This window comes from Cupressus sempervirens, chromosome 10 (assembly GCF_028749045.1).
Source record: "Cupressus sempervirens isolate cs-2001-9-10 chromosome 10, ASM2874904v1, whole genome shotgun sequence".
NCBI classification, from domain to species: domain Eukaryota; kingdom Viridiplantae; phylum Streptophyta; class Pinopsida; order Cupressales; family Cupressaceae; genus Cupressus; species Cupressus sempervirens.
In genome coordinates, this window is record NC_143127.1 from 894,887,210 (window position 1) to 894,903,853 (window position 16,644).

Sequence of the window (16,644 nt, forward strand, 5' to 3'; positions counted from 1 at the left end):
AAATTTACAGTTTGCAAATAGTTCTGGTAGAGGTGAAGAGACATCTTTAGCTATATTTTAAATTTTGAATTTAGAACTTTCATAACCATGGTGTGCAAATAAAGAATGAGTTTGAATCTCATGACAAACTTAGTTCTCTTCCATGTCACAAATGTGTAATACTAATGTCATATGTTGTACCCTCAAACCATATATAAACCTTTAATTTATCACATTGAGATGCCTAATATATGAAGGTTTTCTTTCTTTTGGAAGATGAAATAATTTAATAGCCAAAAAATTATCAAGTCATGTTAGTGTCGTTTTATTCACTAGGGCAGGATTCTCTTTAAGCTTGCTTTTAATTTTGCAATGAAAGTGGTAAGTTTGTTTCCTTTCACATCATCATTTTTATTATTATGGTATAATTGCAACAATTATTACATATCATTATGTACTGAATTTTATATTAATGAACCATATAAATTATTCCTTTACTGTTCCTTTTTATTTTAATTTATTTATTATTAATTCTTGAAAATGTTACCTAAGAGATATCTTCTTATCAGTATATTGCACCTCATTATGGTGCATTTACTAGTTTAACAAATTTGTAGACACACGATTATAGTTTAACCTAGACTCTACATGCATGGACATTTGTGTGAATAATTTTCTAGATTTGGAGCATTTTATTCTTATAGACAAAGGAAAGTTACCAAGTGGCTTTCATATGTCCACTTCATTTTCAAAGGACAGCAATATATTCTTCCCAAGATTTGCAATTAGATAACCTCTTCAGGACTTCCAAAATTACACCAACTTGGATTGAATCTTAAAAATAAAATTGGGGAACATGATCAATTTCAGCCAAGACTCGAGATGCAGTAGTAGTGCAGTCCAAGCGTTCCCAAATGTCTAATTTTGATGCCTTCATAGCTGGGGTAAGCATCTGGGAGTGCTTTGTGGGATTGTGGTGAATTCTACATCACAAGTTTGTTCTTTGGGAGATCTATGGTGTTCATGGAAACATTGACAGCATATCTACTTCGTTTGAGTCAGTATGGACTGGGATGTTTGTGTTGATGGTTGGAGTTTTATTTTGGCTGTAGATTTGATGTGTTGTTTTTCTTTTAGATCAAAACTTCCTATGTAATATGTTTAACTTCTTTATATATATCAAGCTTATTGCCTTTTGCCTAAAAATAAAAAAAAAATTATAGACCTCTTCAGTCAAATCTGATGTAAGGAAACTAAAAGCAATTACAAGACTCTCTAGTTAGATTAAATTCAAATTGCAGCACAAACAAGAAACTTTATTCAATAATTTAACAAAACATAGATTGTCATTCTTCTCAATACTTATCATTTGAGATGCATTCAACATCTTTGCTGTTGAGGCTTGATGACAGAGCAATACTGAAACAAGATTTATAAAGATAGCTAAATATTTCACTGATACATCGATATTAAATACTAATCCATGTTGAAGATAAGCTAGGCTCCATATTGAGGTTTCAGAGTAATTACAAGTGAAGGAGCATGAGTATAAGATGGTGAAGTCACAAAATTAAACTTTTGCAGAATCATGGCCAACATCAATTTGTCTTGCAACAAGGCAAAATTCTGACCCACACATATAGTTGGACCTATTCCAAAGGGCACGAATGACATTGGATGCTTTGCAACTTTTGCAATTCCTTCACTAAATCTCCCTGGGTTAAAATCATTTGCATCACTCCCCCACAAAGCAGGATCTGGAATAAAAAGTTGAGTGCCTGTAGGAATTGATAACCTTCCAAGCTTTGTTGTCTCAGATGCTTCTCGCATTATGAATACTCCAGGTGGGTAAAGCCTCAAGGCCTCATTTATAATCATTCCCACCTGTAAAACATTCATACAGTATTTTAAGAGAGATCCAAAATATTCCTTTTGAATTCAATTTATTAGAGCCAGCAAAATGTCATTACTCTAATTCATCATTTTACTGGTTTTTGGTTCCACATGATTTGTGTTGTTCACATGGGAATTCGAGTTTGTGTTAGAAGGTTCTTACAATTTTGAGGCGACTTATACTGTTTGCATCTGGATGAGTGTTTTTTCCACATACTTCCAACACCTCTCTATGACCTCTTTCTTTTTAATCTTGATTTATGCTCAACAATATCATACACCATGTCAGTAGTATTGATGTGGTTTCATGACCAGCAAAGTAGAAAGTCTTGCATTCATCAATGATTTCTTCTATGCTCAAGCTTGCGTTACTTTTACCATTGTCTCTCCCCTACTACTCACTTTCAGACATCATTAAACCAAGCAGATCAGTACCATAATTACTTGTATTTCCCATTATAGCAGTCTTTTCTCTGGCATCTATAACATGTCTTAAGGATCTTCTTATCTCTTTCTCTGCATTCCAACGTTGCCTATTCTTTCTAGTGGGCAGAAACTCGATGTCAGGAGTCATTCTTAGACATTATATACCAATGTAAGAAACCAAAAGAAGCTATAGATTCTACATAATTCAGAATATGAATAAACTCTCCTAAAGTACCCAAGAATATTATCAAATCCATATCACCCTTGAAGGAAAAAAGTACTTTGGAAGGGATGATATAGTTAGAAAATTGATGGAACTTTTGACTCTGAGACAAATATTGGAAAATTTCACATTTAAAAAGGGATTAGAGAACTCAAGTTTGTTACCTGAAATGTAACAACCACTTTTCTTGGGTCTTAATTAACAACTAACATATCAAATGTAATGTTCCCAATTTTAATTAATTTGGGGCCCAAGTTATTAATGTTTTTATTGGTGGGTTTCGATTGATTTAGTATATCTTGGACCCATTTTTAATTAATTATTCCGTAGGTGTTGACCGTCGACTATTTTTGTAAACCCTCGGATGTTTATCCGAAGGGTATTTAAGCACGACAGGTAGATTGTAGTTGGTAAGCAATTTGGATTATTTTCTCTATACTATGAATTCCAGTTGGAGTTCCCTGTTGTTCACCATTTTGGAAGTGAAAGACCTTCCCTATTTGGCTCATGCGATTTTGGTGGGATTCAATCCTCACCCTATTCTATCTGTGTACTTGGCTTGAATATGGAAAATCAGAACATGTTTTGCATGTGGAATATTATTATTGTTTGGCACAAGTGTGTATCTATTTGGTATCTGGTTTCCTACAAATTATTTGTGTTAAATATATTGCATTTGCATTACATATTACTTTGTTGAATTGCTCTGCATTTCCCTTGCCGTACTACATCACCATGCACTACATCCGACACCATCCACCAATTGGACTCCCTCTATACAGACATCAAACAGTCGTATGACCATCTCCATAACATTTTGTATGGCCTTCAAACAACCATGTGGCCATCTCTTTAGCATCCCATAAGACCTCCATCATTCCGTCCCTTCTAGTATGGACATCCTACACACCTACTGTAAGGCTTCACCCATCACCATACAGACATCCTTCTTGGACCGTATGGTCACCCCTTTTGCCTCCTTGATTCCACCATACCTGATGCACTAACTACCTAAGGCATGGAGGAGAACTACCTGAGGCACTGGAAAGACTACCTGAGGCACAGAGGACAACTACCTAAGGCACTGGAAAGACTACATGAGGCATGGAGGAGAACTACCTGAGGCACTAGAAAGACTACTCGAGGCATGGAGGAGAACTACCTAAGGCACTGGAAAGACTACTCGAGGCACAGAGGAAAACTACCTGAGACACTGGAAAGACTACCTAAAGCTACCTGAAGCATTTGCTACTAGGAGCACACAACAAGGCTACCTAAGTAATTGCCTACAGATTGAGTTCACCTACAGGCCGACTTCACCTTAGGAACATTATAGTGGTACCAAAGCTAGTGATCTTGCCAGCCAGCTGGTGATCTTGCCAACCTGCTGGGATGATTGAGAGATTTTGGTATTTGGATCATACTATGGCATAGGACAGCGATGGAGAGTGGTGGTCAAAGGAACTACAAAAGATTGGCCAAGAGCTCAATGAGAGTATTGATCTTCCATTAGATATATTGGATGTTTGTTTGTGTCAGGTGAACCAATTACCTTCAAGATTTATATAGAGAATCCTCTCACTGATTAAGGAGGCCTTAAGTCAACCCAAGCTTTTGAGACACCTTGACAAGGATAAAACATTGGTAGTTGCAGCATGTCTTAGTGAGGTCTTAAGAATTTTGGCTCCTAAAGCACCGTATGATGATAACACCATGATAGATATATTGCAATTGATAATTGATAGCTTCAGAGTCTCAATGACTTTAGTAGTGACCCTTTTGGTAGGAGATTTACAATATTGGAGAATTGTGCAAATGTCAAAGTAACTTTCTCTTAGATCTTGAATTGCAAAATTTGGTCCATGACATGTTTCATCACTTCTTGGTCACCATCAAGGAAGATCATGATACTAAGATTTCAGTTGCTATGGAGAGTCTTATGATTTCGTGCATTAAAGATATGGATGAGATATCCCAACCCATCACATCTATGTTGTGGGATATTTGTAATCTAGAATGTATCCCCTCTATAGAAGCTTATAGATTGGTAAGTAATGTCTTCAAGCATGGTGAAGAAAAACTAATATCTCATTTGCACAAGTGGGAGAAAATGGATGACAATGATAAGGGTGATGCTTTACATGAGGAGAATGAAGGAATGATTATAGGGCCACTCCAGGAGGATTTGCTAAATCTTTCTACTATACCAACATAGGGAGAACACCAAAAAAATGAAGGGGCTCCTTGCATGGATCTTGTGAAGACATGGATGGATCAAGTTGTGCCCATCGCCAAAGTTTTTCCTAAGGTCATGCCTTTCACTAAGGCACTATCTATTGAGGAAGTTCCATTAGTTTCCGAAGTTGTGTCCATCATAGAAGTTGTGGTTGTTGCTGAGGCTTTGTGTCTATTATCGAAGCTATGTCCACCATCATGGTCTTGTCCATCACTGAGGTTGTATGGTCATCACCATCATTATGTCTGTCAATGTCGTGTTCATCACCATCATGTCCGTCACCAACACCAAGTCTGTGTATGTCACCGAGTTTGTGCCTGTCAACAAGTGTCCATCATTGTCATATCCATCACCAACATCAAGTTTGTGTCCATTGTCAAGTTTGTGTCTATTTTCAACACCCATTCCATCTTCAAGTTCATTTCTTTCACCATTCTCGTGTCTACCACTATCGTGTCTATCACCGACACCAAGTTCATGTCCCTCGTCAAGTCCCTATCTATCATCGTCATGTCCGTCACCGACATTGAGTCTATGTTCGTCATCGAGTTTGTGTCCATCATCGATGCTGAGTTTGTGTCCCTTGTCAAGTTCGTATCCATCACCATTGTCATGTTTTTCACTGTCATGTCTGTCACCAATGTCGAGTTCATGTGTGTTGTCTAGTTCATCGTATCTATCACCATTGTCATGTCTGCCACATCGTGTCTGTCACCAACATTGAGTTCATGTCCATTGTCTAGTTTGTGTCTATTACCATCATGTGCATCACTGATGTCAAGTTTGTGCCCCTTGTCAAGTTTGTCTTTGTCACTATCTTGTCCGTCATCGACATGAAGTCTATGTTTGTCATCAAGTTTGTCACCATCATTCTATCGGTTGTTTTCATCATCGCCATATCTATCATTGTCATTGTGTTTTTTGCCATGTCCGACACCACCGTCATGGTTATGAGTGTTATCTTCATTGTGTCCATTGTCATCACTATAGCCATGTCTATTGCCAAGTTCATCATCATGTTTGTCACTATCATTTCACCATTCAACCTTGTTATGTCTGTCACCATCATGTCTATCATCGTTGTTGTGTCCATCACCATCATCGAGTTTATGTCAATCACCGTTATGTCTGCCACCATTGTGTTTGTCTTTCTCATTTTGTTTGTCACCGTCATCAAGTTTGTATCCATCATCATCGTTCTATCCATCACCATCATTACTGTCGTATTTTTTGTCATCATTACGTTTGTCATGATCACTATGTTAGTCACTATCATTGTGTCTGTTACCGATGTCATTATATTCATCGTCATCATTGTGTTTGTCACCATTGTTGTGTTCGTTACCAATGTTGAGTCTGTGTCCATCATCAAGTTTATGTCTGTCACCGACGTTGAGTCTGTGCCCGTCACTAATGCCAAGTTTGTGTCTGTCACCAACACCAAGTCTATGCCCATTTTCGAGCTTGTGCCTTTCATCGTCGTCATGGTCATCTGTGTCACCATTGTGTGTTTTTCAATGTAGCTACAACTATTGAGACATTGCTCATTGTTGAGGCTCTATCCATTGTCGAGGTTTCAATCGAGGTTCTGTGGATTGTCAAGGTTTTATCTATAGCTAGAATTGCTAGGTTTCTACCAACATTGACATCTATGTGGAAGACCATACCCAAAGAGATTGATCAACATGATGACATTGATGTATGTTATGATTGGCATCCTTGGGATCCCAGTGACTCAGGACACAACAATGTTTATATCAGAGTGGTGCAGTGAAAGTTTGATGAATATTTACTCTCCTTTTCTAAGTGTGTGTATGTGATCATGATGCTACATGAAGACTTCAGAAGATACAACTATCGACCTCCATGCATGGTTTGGAATAGTGGAGTTGCAAATTGCTTGAGGACAAGCAATTTTTGGGCGGCAAGGATTTGTAATGTTCCCAATTTTAATTAATTTGGGGCCCAAGTATTTTAATGTCTGTATTGGTGGGTTTCGATTGATTTAGTATATCTCGGACTCATTTTTAATTAATTGTTCCGTAGGTGTTAACCATCGGCTCTTTTTTGTAAACCCTCGAGATGTTTATCCAAAGGGTATTTAAGCATGGCAGGTAGACTGTAGTTGGTATGCAATTTAAATTATTTTCTCTATACTGCGAATTCCAATTGGAGTTCCCCGTTGTTCGCCATTTCGGAAGTGAAAGACCTTCCCTATTTGGCTCATGCGGTTTCAGTGGGATTCAATCCTCACCCTATTATATCCATTTACTTGGCTTGGATCTAGAAAATCAAAACATCTTTTGTATGTGGAATATTATTGTTTGGCACAAGTGTGTGTCTATTTGGTATCTAGTTTCCTACAAGTTATTTGTGTTAAATATATTGCATTTGCATTACATATTGCATTGTCAAACTACTCTGCATTTCCCTTGTTGTACTACATTACTGTGCACCACATCAAACACCATCCACTGATTGGAATCCCTCTATACAGACATCAAACAATTGTATGACCATCTCCATAACATTTTGTACGACCTTCAAAGAACCATGCGGCCATCTCCTTAGCATCTCGTACAACCTCCAAACAGTCGTACGCCCATCATTCCCTCCCTTCTAGTATGGGCATCCTACACACCTACCATATGGCTTAACCCATCACCGTAGGGACATCCTTCTTGGACCATATGGTCACCCCTTTCACCTCCTTGATTCCACCATACCTAATGCACTAACTACTTGAGGCATGGAGAACTACTTGAGGCATTGGAAAGACTACCTGAGGCATGGAGAACTACCTGAGGCACTGGAAAGACCACCCGAAGTACAAAGGAAGAATGACCTGAGGCACTGGAAAGACTACCAGAGGCACATAGGAGAACTACTTGAGGCACTGGAAAGACTACCTGAGGCACAGAAAAGACTACCCGAGGCATGGAGGAGAACTACCTGAGGCACTGGAAAGACTACCCGAGGCATGGAGGAGAACTACCTGAGGCACTAGAAAGACTACCCGAGGCATAGAGGAGAACTGCTTGAGGCATTGGAAAGACTACTCAAAGCACGAAGGGAGAGCTACCTGAAGCATTTGCTACTGGGAGCACACGACAAGGCTACCTAAGTAATTGCCTACAAATCGAGATCACCTACAGGCTGAGTTCACCTTAGGAACATTACATCAAAGAAATATAGTGATTACTTCATTTTCATAGAAAGATAGTTATATTAGTTATGTTCATGTGAATGAGATTAACAGTTACAATTACTTAAGCAGAAAACTCATAACTAACCTCTGAAAATACCATCAACAAATTTACTATGGAAATTATAATCTTCATACAATGGAATTCAAACTAAAAATCAATGTAGGGATGCTTCTATAATCACCCAGATTAGTCCACAAATATCACTTAGGATCAACTGACGATTATCATTAAATACCACTATATTAAAATCAAATGACGATTACCATCAAATACCACTATATCAATATCAAATAACAAGTACCATCAAATACCACTATATCATTTGGGGCATCACATACCACTCTATCAATTACGACATCAATTACCATTGGATCATTTAGAGCAACAGAAACCACTATATCATTTAGGGTTTCAATTACCATTGGATCATTTAGGGCATCAGATACCACTGTATCATTTAGGGCTTCAATTACAATTGGATCATTTAGGGCATCAGATACCACTATATCATTTGGGATGTCAATACCACTGTATCATTCATTCCCTTCTGATTGTTTAACTATGGCAATAACATTAGATTATAAGATATGCTCATAATCATTATTCTTATAAATGAAAGACTGAAATAACAATCCATCAGATAAATCTCTGTCGCAAATAAATATATTTCACATTCAGTTAGAAGATCAACCGATCTAACTCTTTACTTATTATATTGACGATAAGAGTTGCTTTCATTTAAAGAAATAACTGTAATGATGATACAACCCAATTAATCTTAGCTTCTACTTGAATTTACATCATAAAAGTAAAAATACCTGTTTCCGACAAACGCTTGAATGCATAGCTTATCTTTATCTGATGCATGTTTGACATCTTGTAGAGAGAGGAAACATTGTTAGGGGCTTAACTTCCCAACCACGGACCTTAAATTTATCCCCACACTTTCTTTAACTAGAAAGGCCCTCCCTACCCAGAATAGACATGGAACACCTTGTCAACCACTGAGCATCCAAGTATCTAATCACACCACTCGACTTGACAACAGGAGGAAACAATAAACATGATCATGCATCAGCCATTAAATGATTCCTTTTAGAAATAATAAAAAATTGTTATGTCACATTCGATTCTGTTTCATGTTATCACAAATTCCTTTCTCTCACCTCTTCACCCTTTTCCTTGGCTATATAGTCGGGTGAGTCCCAGGTGTTTGAATCTCAGAGCAACCAACTCTTTCTGCTAATCCTCAAATGATATAAGAATATTATATATTTCTAGCTCATCACAATCTGTGATTCTGAGAAATGTAATCTTTAAGACTTGCAAAATAAATATCATTTGATTTTGACTTTCAATGGTAAAAATAAAATATGATATCATGTCATGGATACTACTAATTTGATAACAACTCCTTCTTAAGAAGGTCAATTATTGATACTTAAGCATGATGATTATATAATAGCTACCTAAGGAGTTCGGTATACAGTAGAAGCTGATAATAAACTTCAAAACAATACTAGAGGTTGATGGATCACATAACTTGATATAATTTTGGAAATGTTTGGAGTCTTGCTAGACGCCTATGTATCAACTCTTCTTCGATTTGCTTCCTAGGCATAACCATAGTGTGTAAAAACAATCATGATTTCAGCAAGGAAAGATTAATATAAAGCAGATTGTAACAAGAATGGCTCTGCTATAAAATGCAAAGGTTTTGAATGGAATTTGCAAAAAATTGGATGGTATTTACATAGTATCAAGTTGTAGATGATAGCCGACAATGAATAAGGAAATCGTGAATAATAAAAGGAAGTCAAAGTATGTAATTTTTTATATATATCCCCTTCTCTCCTGACCTTATGAAATATATAAAAAGGTAAAGGACTCTTTGGCTTCCAAGAAGCCATAACATAAAAGAATGTCTCGGTTCTTGGATGCCAAATAAATGTGCCAAGTGTTCAATCAGTTATAAGAAAGAAAAGAATAAAAGGATGGAAGAAGATTTGAAGGTTATAAATTGAAAATATTATGGTTTATATCTATCTACATGCACGTAAATATATTTATAAGGTGGCATCATTATATTATAAAGAAAATAATATTATGGTGCCACTTGATATTTACATCTACATGTACATACATAGGTATATATTAAAATAATATGATGAAAGATCATTCAAAATCCTTTGAGGTACGTATTATATTTTAATTAAGTTGATTAAAATTTTAAATTATTTATTTAATAGCTCATGCGGTTCCATCGATTGTATCTTGATGTTCAAGTTGCTAGGTCCTCAAACATGGTGATTCACAATTCATACCCATTTGCCTAATGATGGTGATGCTCTTGTGCCCAATTCTTTTCTGACAATGCTTCCACCCCTTTGACGTGCTTCCTACAAGGAAATTCTATGCAATTAAATCATATTACCAAAACAAAATATTTAATTATAAATAATCATAACGGTTAACCACCTTTTCAATTTCATGAATTCATGATAAATAATCAACTAGCATGTTATCTTCACATAAAATTATAACGACTAACCATCTTACCATTTTATAGGATTATAACAAATTTAATTGTCAACTAACTTCATGTGAACCACAATGGCTATATGAACATTTTAAATTAGGTCAAAAATTGGGATGTAACATGAAACCTAGAATATAAACATTGTTGAACGATTCAAATGCTAGAATAGTTTGCTTGGCCTGCAAATCAAATATGTGCTTTGGTTTTGTAAAACTACTACCAAAGGCTATTCAGGAAATTATATCTCCTATGAGATCGTTAAGCTCCTTTTCCACCTCAATTTTTGATCACCTAACGATACCAGTTTACTCCATTTGTCCAACATATTGGCACTGCTTTTACAAATTGTTGGAATCATAACCTGTAATTACAAAACTGGTATGATTAAAATAAGTGTGTAGTATGACTGAACTTCATATCAAGTTCCTTGACATACTCTACAAAAAAGAAAACAATGTTGCATGATAGGTGTTGGTCTAGCAGCCAACCCTAATGAAAATTTTAGGAAACTGATGGGAAAACTACACCTTGAAACTAATTGCTTTCTATTTCAAAATGATTTGGAACTTAAGATGTGATGAGAATCAGGGCTTGAATGCTCACAAGTGCAAAACATCACAATGGAGATCTAGACTATGGGGTACAATTTGGTGATGGATCTACATAACATGGAGATTATACTTTGTAAGAAAAAATCACTCTAGCTCTCTGCAAATGGCAGTGCTCTAAATAAAAGGTTTCTTAAAGATAGGAGATTTATATTTATATTTTTTTTTGGACAAGATTGTGTGTAAATTTTTAGTGTCAATGTTTTAGATCATATTCTATGATCCATTCTTAAAATTTTTTATCACGAAAAAATAAAAATTCACACAAAATATTATCCAAAAATATAACACAAGAAGCTCCTAAAAAAGAAAGCATTATCTTCTTGATTGAGTTTCAATCCAAAAATCTAACCCTAATGAAATTTTTAGAAGACAGTAGATCTATGTTTTCATTTCTTTCTAAAATATAATTCAATTTGTATACTATGTCATTTTGGTCCTTATTTAGGACATGAATATAGACACTCAGTGCCTTACCTTCATGAGATCCATGTGAAAAGCAGAATTGATGATTTTCCTATGCTGAGCCCATTTCTCACCTCTCAAACCCACAAGTCCCTATCCAACCAATTGTTTTGTAAGCGGATCCTCATTACAAAGCTGTCAAATTTGGTGGACAATATCTCCTTACAAAGCTCAGGGTAGAAAATAACTAAATTCAATTGAGGCCCAAACCAAAAAATAAAATCTTGACCTATTATATCACATGTAACAAGGGTATTTATACAATCAATGGTGCTAAGCTCAAGAATTCCAGTCATACGATTAAACAAAACCAGATGCTTAAAAAAGCATAGAATACTATGGTAGGTTTTGCTCCACTGATGTAAATGAGGATAAATTCAAGGGAGTATGTCATGTGAGAGTGGCATGGGTTCAAAGCTCTGCTCTTTGACCATTTTGGATATCTCTAGAGAATTCCCATGGAGTAGTTTGTACAGAGGTCCCCTGATTCCTTGGGATTCAAAGTATTTTCTCAATTGTAGAGGTTTCCACCATATTGTTTTTACAATCTTGAACAGAAAGAAAACTAAGCTAGCACAAATAGCCACCAAACTCTAAAATGCCCACTCCATATTCTACATTCCAAACTTGGCCAAGACCATGGAGTTATTTGGGTTTTTGATTGGTGTACACAAGGTTCTATGTTAATGTTGTTGTTGATAAGGCCGGCCCAACTTCATCTCCCTCAAATTCAAATGTGGCATCTAGAGGCAAGCAATTGTTTATGAATATGCCTCCCTCTACTACCAAAAATGTGTAAAGCATGAACATGTTATTGTTGACTCCAGCGCTCCTACTAAAAAAGACCCAAAATGAAGGAGAAATTCTCCTCCCCAAGTGGCCAGACTTAATCTAAGGCAAAACTAAATCAGAATGAGTCAATGGGTTCAGATGTCATGCAAGTTGAATACCATTTCATAACAGAGATTTTGGAGATTCTCAAAACTCTGATGACACCTACACCAATCATAACAGTGAGATTAGAAGCGAAAGATGGAGAAATATCCCAAGATATAGATATTTTACACACAAGGACTTTTTTTTGGCTCTAATCACTCCCATGGAGATGTTGATGGCCCCATCCTCATCTCGTGTGGATTTAAGGGTTGATTCCTACCTTTGTCATCATATTCTCCAATGGAGACTCGCATGAAGGAAATAGGTAACTTGGGAGATTTAGCATTACCCTCTCCACCCAACTTAATTGGTATGGAGCTGGCGTAACCACCCAAAGTGGTTATTCCTATTTTGGCACTAGAAACTTGCAAATTTTTCATGATGTCCCCTGTCAATAGATTTGCATTAACCTCCCCGATGGATAATGTTTAGGAAGATTGGCAGAAACCAAAAAGAAAGACGAGGGAAAAATAATGTGAATGTAAGAGTTGACACAAAACTAGGAAGATCTTTTGGAAGATTCCTCAAAACGAAGGAGAAGGCCAAGGATGCTACCTTTGGAAGGCTGCTGACTCTAGAGGCAACTCAATAAGTTAAGAATGAAGTGCCTCACTTGGAATATGAGAGGTCTAAAGTTCTAAACAACCCTAAAACACAATATGCTTTGAAACAAAGCATTCATGAATTGAAGCTTGATGTTCTACTCATATACAAAGTTAAAATGACTCAAACTCCCTTTTCTATTCATCCCAACAAAATATGGCTTGTTGTTTCTTTTGCCTATAGTGAATCTGATGAGATGTCTGGTGGAGTTTTCACCCTTTGGAATCCTTGCAAGTTGACTGTGTTGGTTCCCAAAATCGCAAATTAGAAATCTAGGAGCTTGCCACTTCTCCGATATAATTTCGCAATTAGTTCTAGCCAATGAACAGGGTTCACTTCTTGATTCCCCTGCACTTTGAGCTCCATTACACCCAAGTGGGTAAACCTTCACCTCCAATGCTGACTGTCTGGTTCAAGGTTTTCCTATAGAGAATTTAAACTTTCGAGTTCTCAAGCTGGCAAAGTCCTCAAACTCAATGAAATTGAAATTGGATGCTAGATAATGGTTGAATGTTTTGTATAATTGAATAATAATTGATTTGATGCTTGTAGAATGGAAGTTATAGATTTTCTAACTTCAATAATAAAAAGACCAGTGCCTCTGCTCATCCGGGCAATAGAGTCAACTTCAGTGAATTTTCATGTACAACATTATAATGTTTTATGCACTTTACTACCAACAATTAAATAATCAAGATGCAACAGATCAAATATTATGCAATCTGAAATTAGTCTAGATTGAATTTTAACTCCTCTAGCAGGGAGACAAACTGGTCATAGATATGGAAACAATTTAATATTTCACAATACCTGCAATGATCAAATTTAAAATGCTAAATGACCACGTGGACGATTCATCTGCAGTTTGAATCTCCATGCTTTTAATAATAAACAAAAGACTTCTTATTTTATTATTAAAATAAAATAATTGAACTCATATTACAAAGTGATATTATTGCTCCTTATCCCTCTATACAAAATAATATAAAATGCTTCTTCTTTTGAATATGAATATGAATGTTTTCAAATGTGTCTCTTTTCTCAATATTCTTCCCCTATTTCCAATTTAAAATTGTGACTACTATAATTTCTTTTAAGTAAATCGCATTTTAGTTTGTCTTTGATTGCGATAAATATACTTTGTAATAGTATATGAGTCACTTTGGTTGCATAATATATGATTGCCCATTGCATAAACCTTTATCTCTATTTCACGTTGGTCTTGATTTTATTGCCTGAACCTTAATGCTTTTGATTATTGCTAGGCATAAATTCAATCTTTTGTAAACATTATATTATATTGCTTGGTTCGACAAATTTGAAACCCACGATGACACTCTTGTTGACGGCTCCCAATATTCGGTAGGTTCTCATTTCCTTTTTGTTTGTCGATGCACATAGAGGTGTATTCTTGCCATTTTGTACATCAAGACATGACCCTTTTTTCCTATCGTGAATGAAGAAGACGTTCAAGTGTGATGGAATCAAGGCATGTCTATTATTTCTAGAATGGTTCACAAATATGAAGACTTACGCACACTTTCCTCTCCAAACGGACATCAATATGAACATATCGTTGCCATTTTGTAATTTTCTTTTGGTCTCTTTCAATACGTATTATCACTGCATAGATTTATTGTTATCGTGCCCTTACTCATGATGATGAAGATTTTCTCATGCCAGATTTCTACCTTGAGGATTTGGATTAGTCACAACATCCCTTTTTTCTATGTAAGACGTCTTTATTACCATAGCCATTAATTGCCCAGATGATGTCTGTGCATATCCTCGAATCTTTTGTTAGCCTTCATGGGATGACCCTCTTTGTGTTGTTGTGAAAGAAAATAGAGGGGAGCACCTTTTTAGTTCACTTGGCCCTAGGCATCCAAATTCTGGGCACATTGAAATCCTCAGGTTGCTTATCAGATTATCTCTACAACAGAGTGGTAAAGCAACAATCATTCTTCATGTTGGGAAAAGTCAGGTTTTGAACTCATAACAGAGTGGAGCAAGGACTTCATTCATTCCTTGGAAATTTTGAATGGTTCATCTTCAACAAATATGAAAAAAAGACACTTCAAGGTTCCTTGCTTGTAGAATTTCTAAAAAAGAAAAACCATATCTAGATGTGTGCCTTAAATATTGTTGTTATTTACCCCTGCAATCACCAAGCTTCAGGTATCTTGTATCCTAGACGTTATTAATCAGAGAAATCCAAATCACATTTAGGCTTTAAAACTTTGCATCTGGGGATAATGTCTGGACATGAATCTTTATCTAAAATGGAGAACAACTAGTTGAGAGCAAAGAAAACACTTATCTTTCAGATGATGATTTATTCAAAGTTTTTAGAAGTGACTGAAATGTTGGAGACATCTGTATGATGTTTTGCAATGTTTTGTTTTGTTATAGCATTTACAATTATAGCGTCAACCAATTGCATTTGATTTTGGTCACCTGGTCCAAGTCCTCAATGTGATGAAGATGTTTGTCAATCACTTCTCATGATCACTCTAAAATATTCTTTGGCATCCTAAACATGGTGCTTGGGACTCTAAAATTTGCCAAATTTTAGAGTTCCATTAGTGGCTCTTTCTGGGGACATATGCTCCCTGTGAGCATAGTGAGATTCCAACTATCTTTGGAGTAGTAGACCAAGCATCCATGCTTAATGATGCAAGGTGAAATTGGCTGGCCCCAAGCCCTCCAAAAATGAACATAGGTCCTTCCCTCTATCAAACACATAATTATGTTTGTGTAACACTTTGAACCTTCTAATCATGATGTCATACTGTTCCTTAGTAGAATCTGATCCATTCACAAATGTTAGAAAACAACCATCATTTGGTATATGCCTTTCTTTCATCTCCTTGGTTTGTTGTCCATCTTTCAAATCTGCATCAATTGAATCATCTTTATAGATAGTGTTGGTTATCAAAATCGATGGTTAGAAACTTACGAGCCTTGCCTACTTGATGCTAGGTATCTAACTAATTTTGGCCAACTTGACAGAATTGACTCCAATCCTTTGCGCTTTAGGCTCCATTGGACTAGGGCCTATTTACCCAATGCAAAACTCGAACACAAGATGAATTATAGTGAATTTCAACACAAAAACAACCCTCAACTGGCAAGTGTTAAGGAAAACTTCTAAATGGTAATTGATAACTTCAAACTTGGATCACTTATTAGAATTGTATTTTGCTGAAATGAAAAAGGAATTAAAATAAATTATTATTAAAAATAGATTCAATCTCTTCAAAGAAAAAATTAGAAAATTATCAACTTATGGGTTGAATATAATGAATAAATTAATGATTAGTGCCTGATTATAATGGGTAATAGAGTTGAATATATACTGCTTACATACAACTTAGTGACGTTAATGATATTTTATTTGTTAATAACTTAATTATTTCAATGCCATGAATTATCACACTACTACATATTCAGACAAGTCTGCTATAATTTAACCCTCATTTGGACACAACAGATACAAATAGAGGAAAGCTTATATGTTCTACAAT

General features: G+C 35.9%; 1 pseudogene; it reads right to left on the reverse strand.

The window, feature by feature from the left end:
• Positions 1-1,455: 1,455 nt before the first annotated feature.
• On the reverse strand, positions 1,456-10,875 carry LOC149536880 (cytochrome P450 CYP72A616-like; annotated as a pseudogene).
• Positions 10,876-16,644: the final 5,769 nt, after the last annotated feature.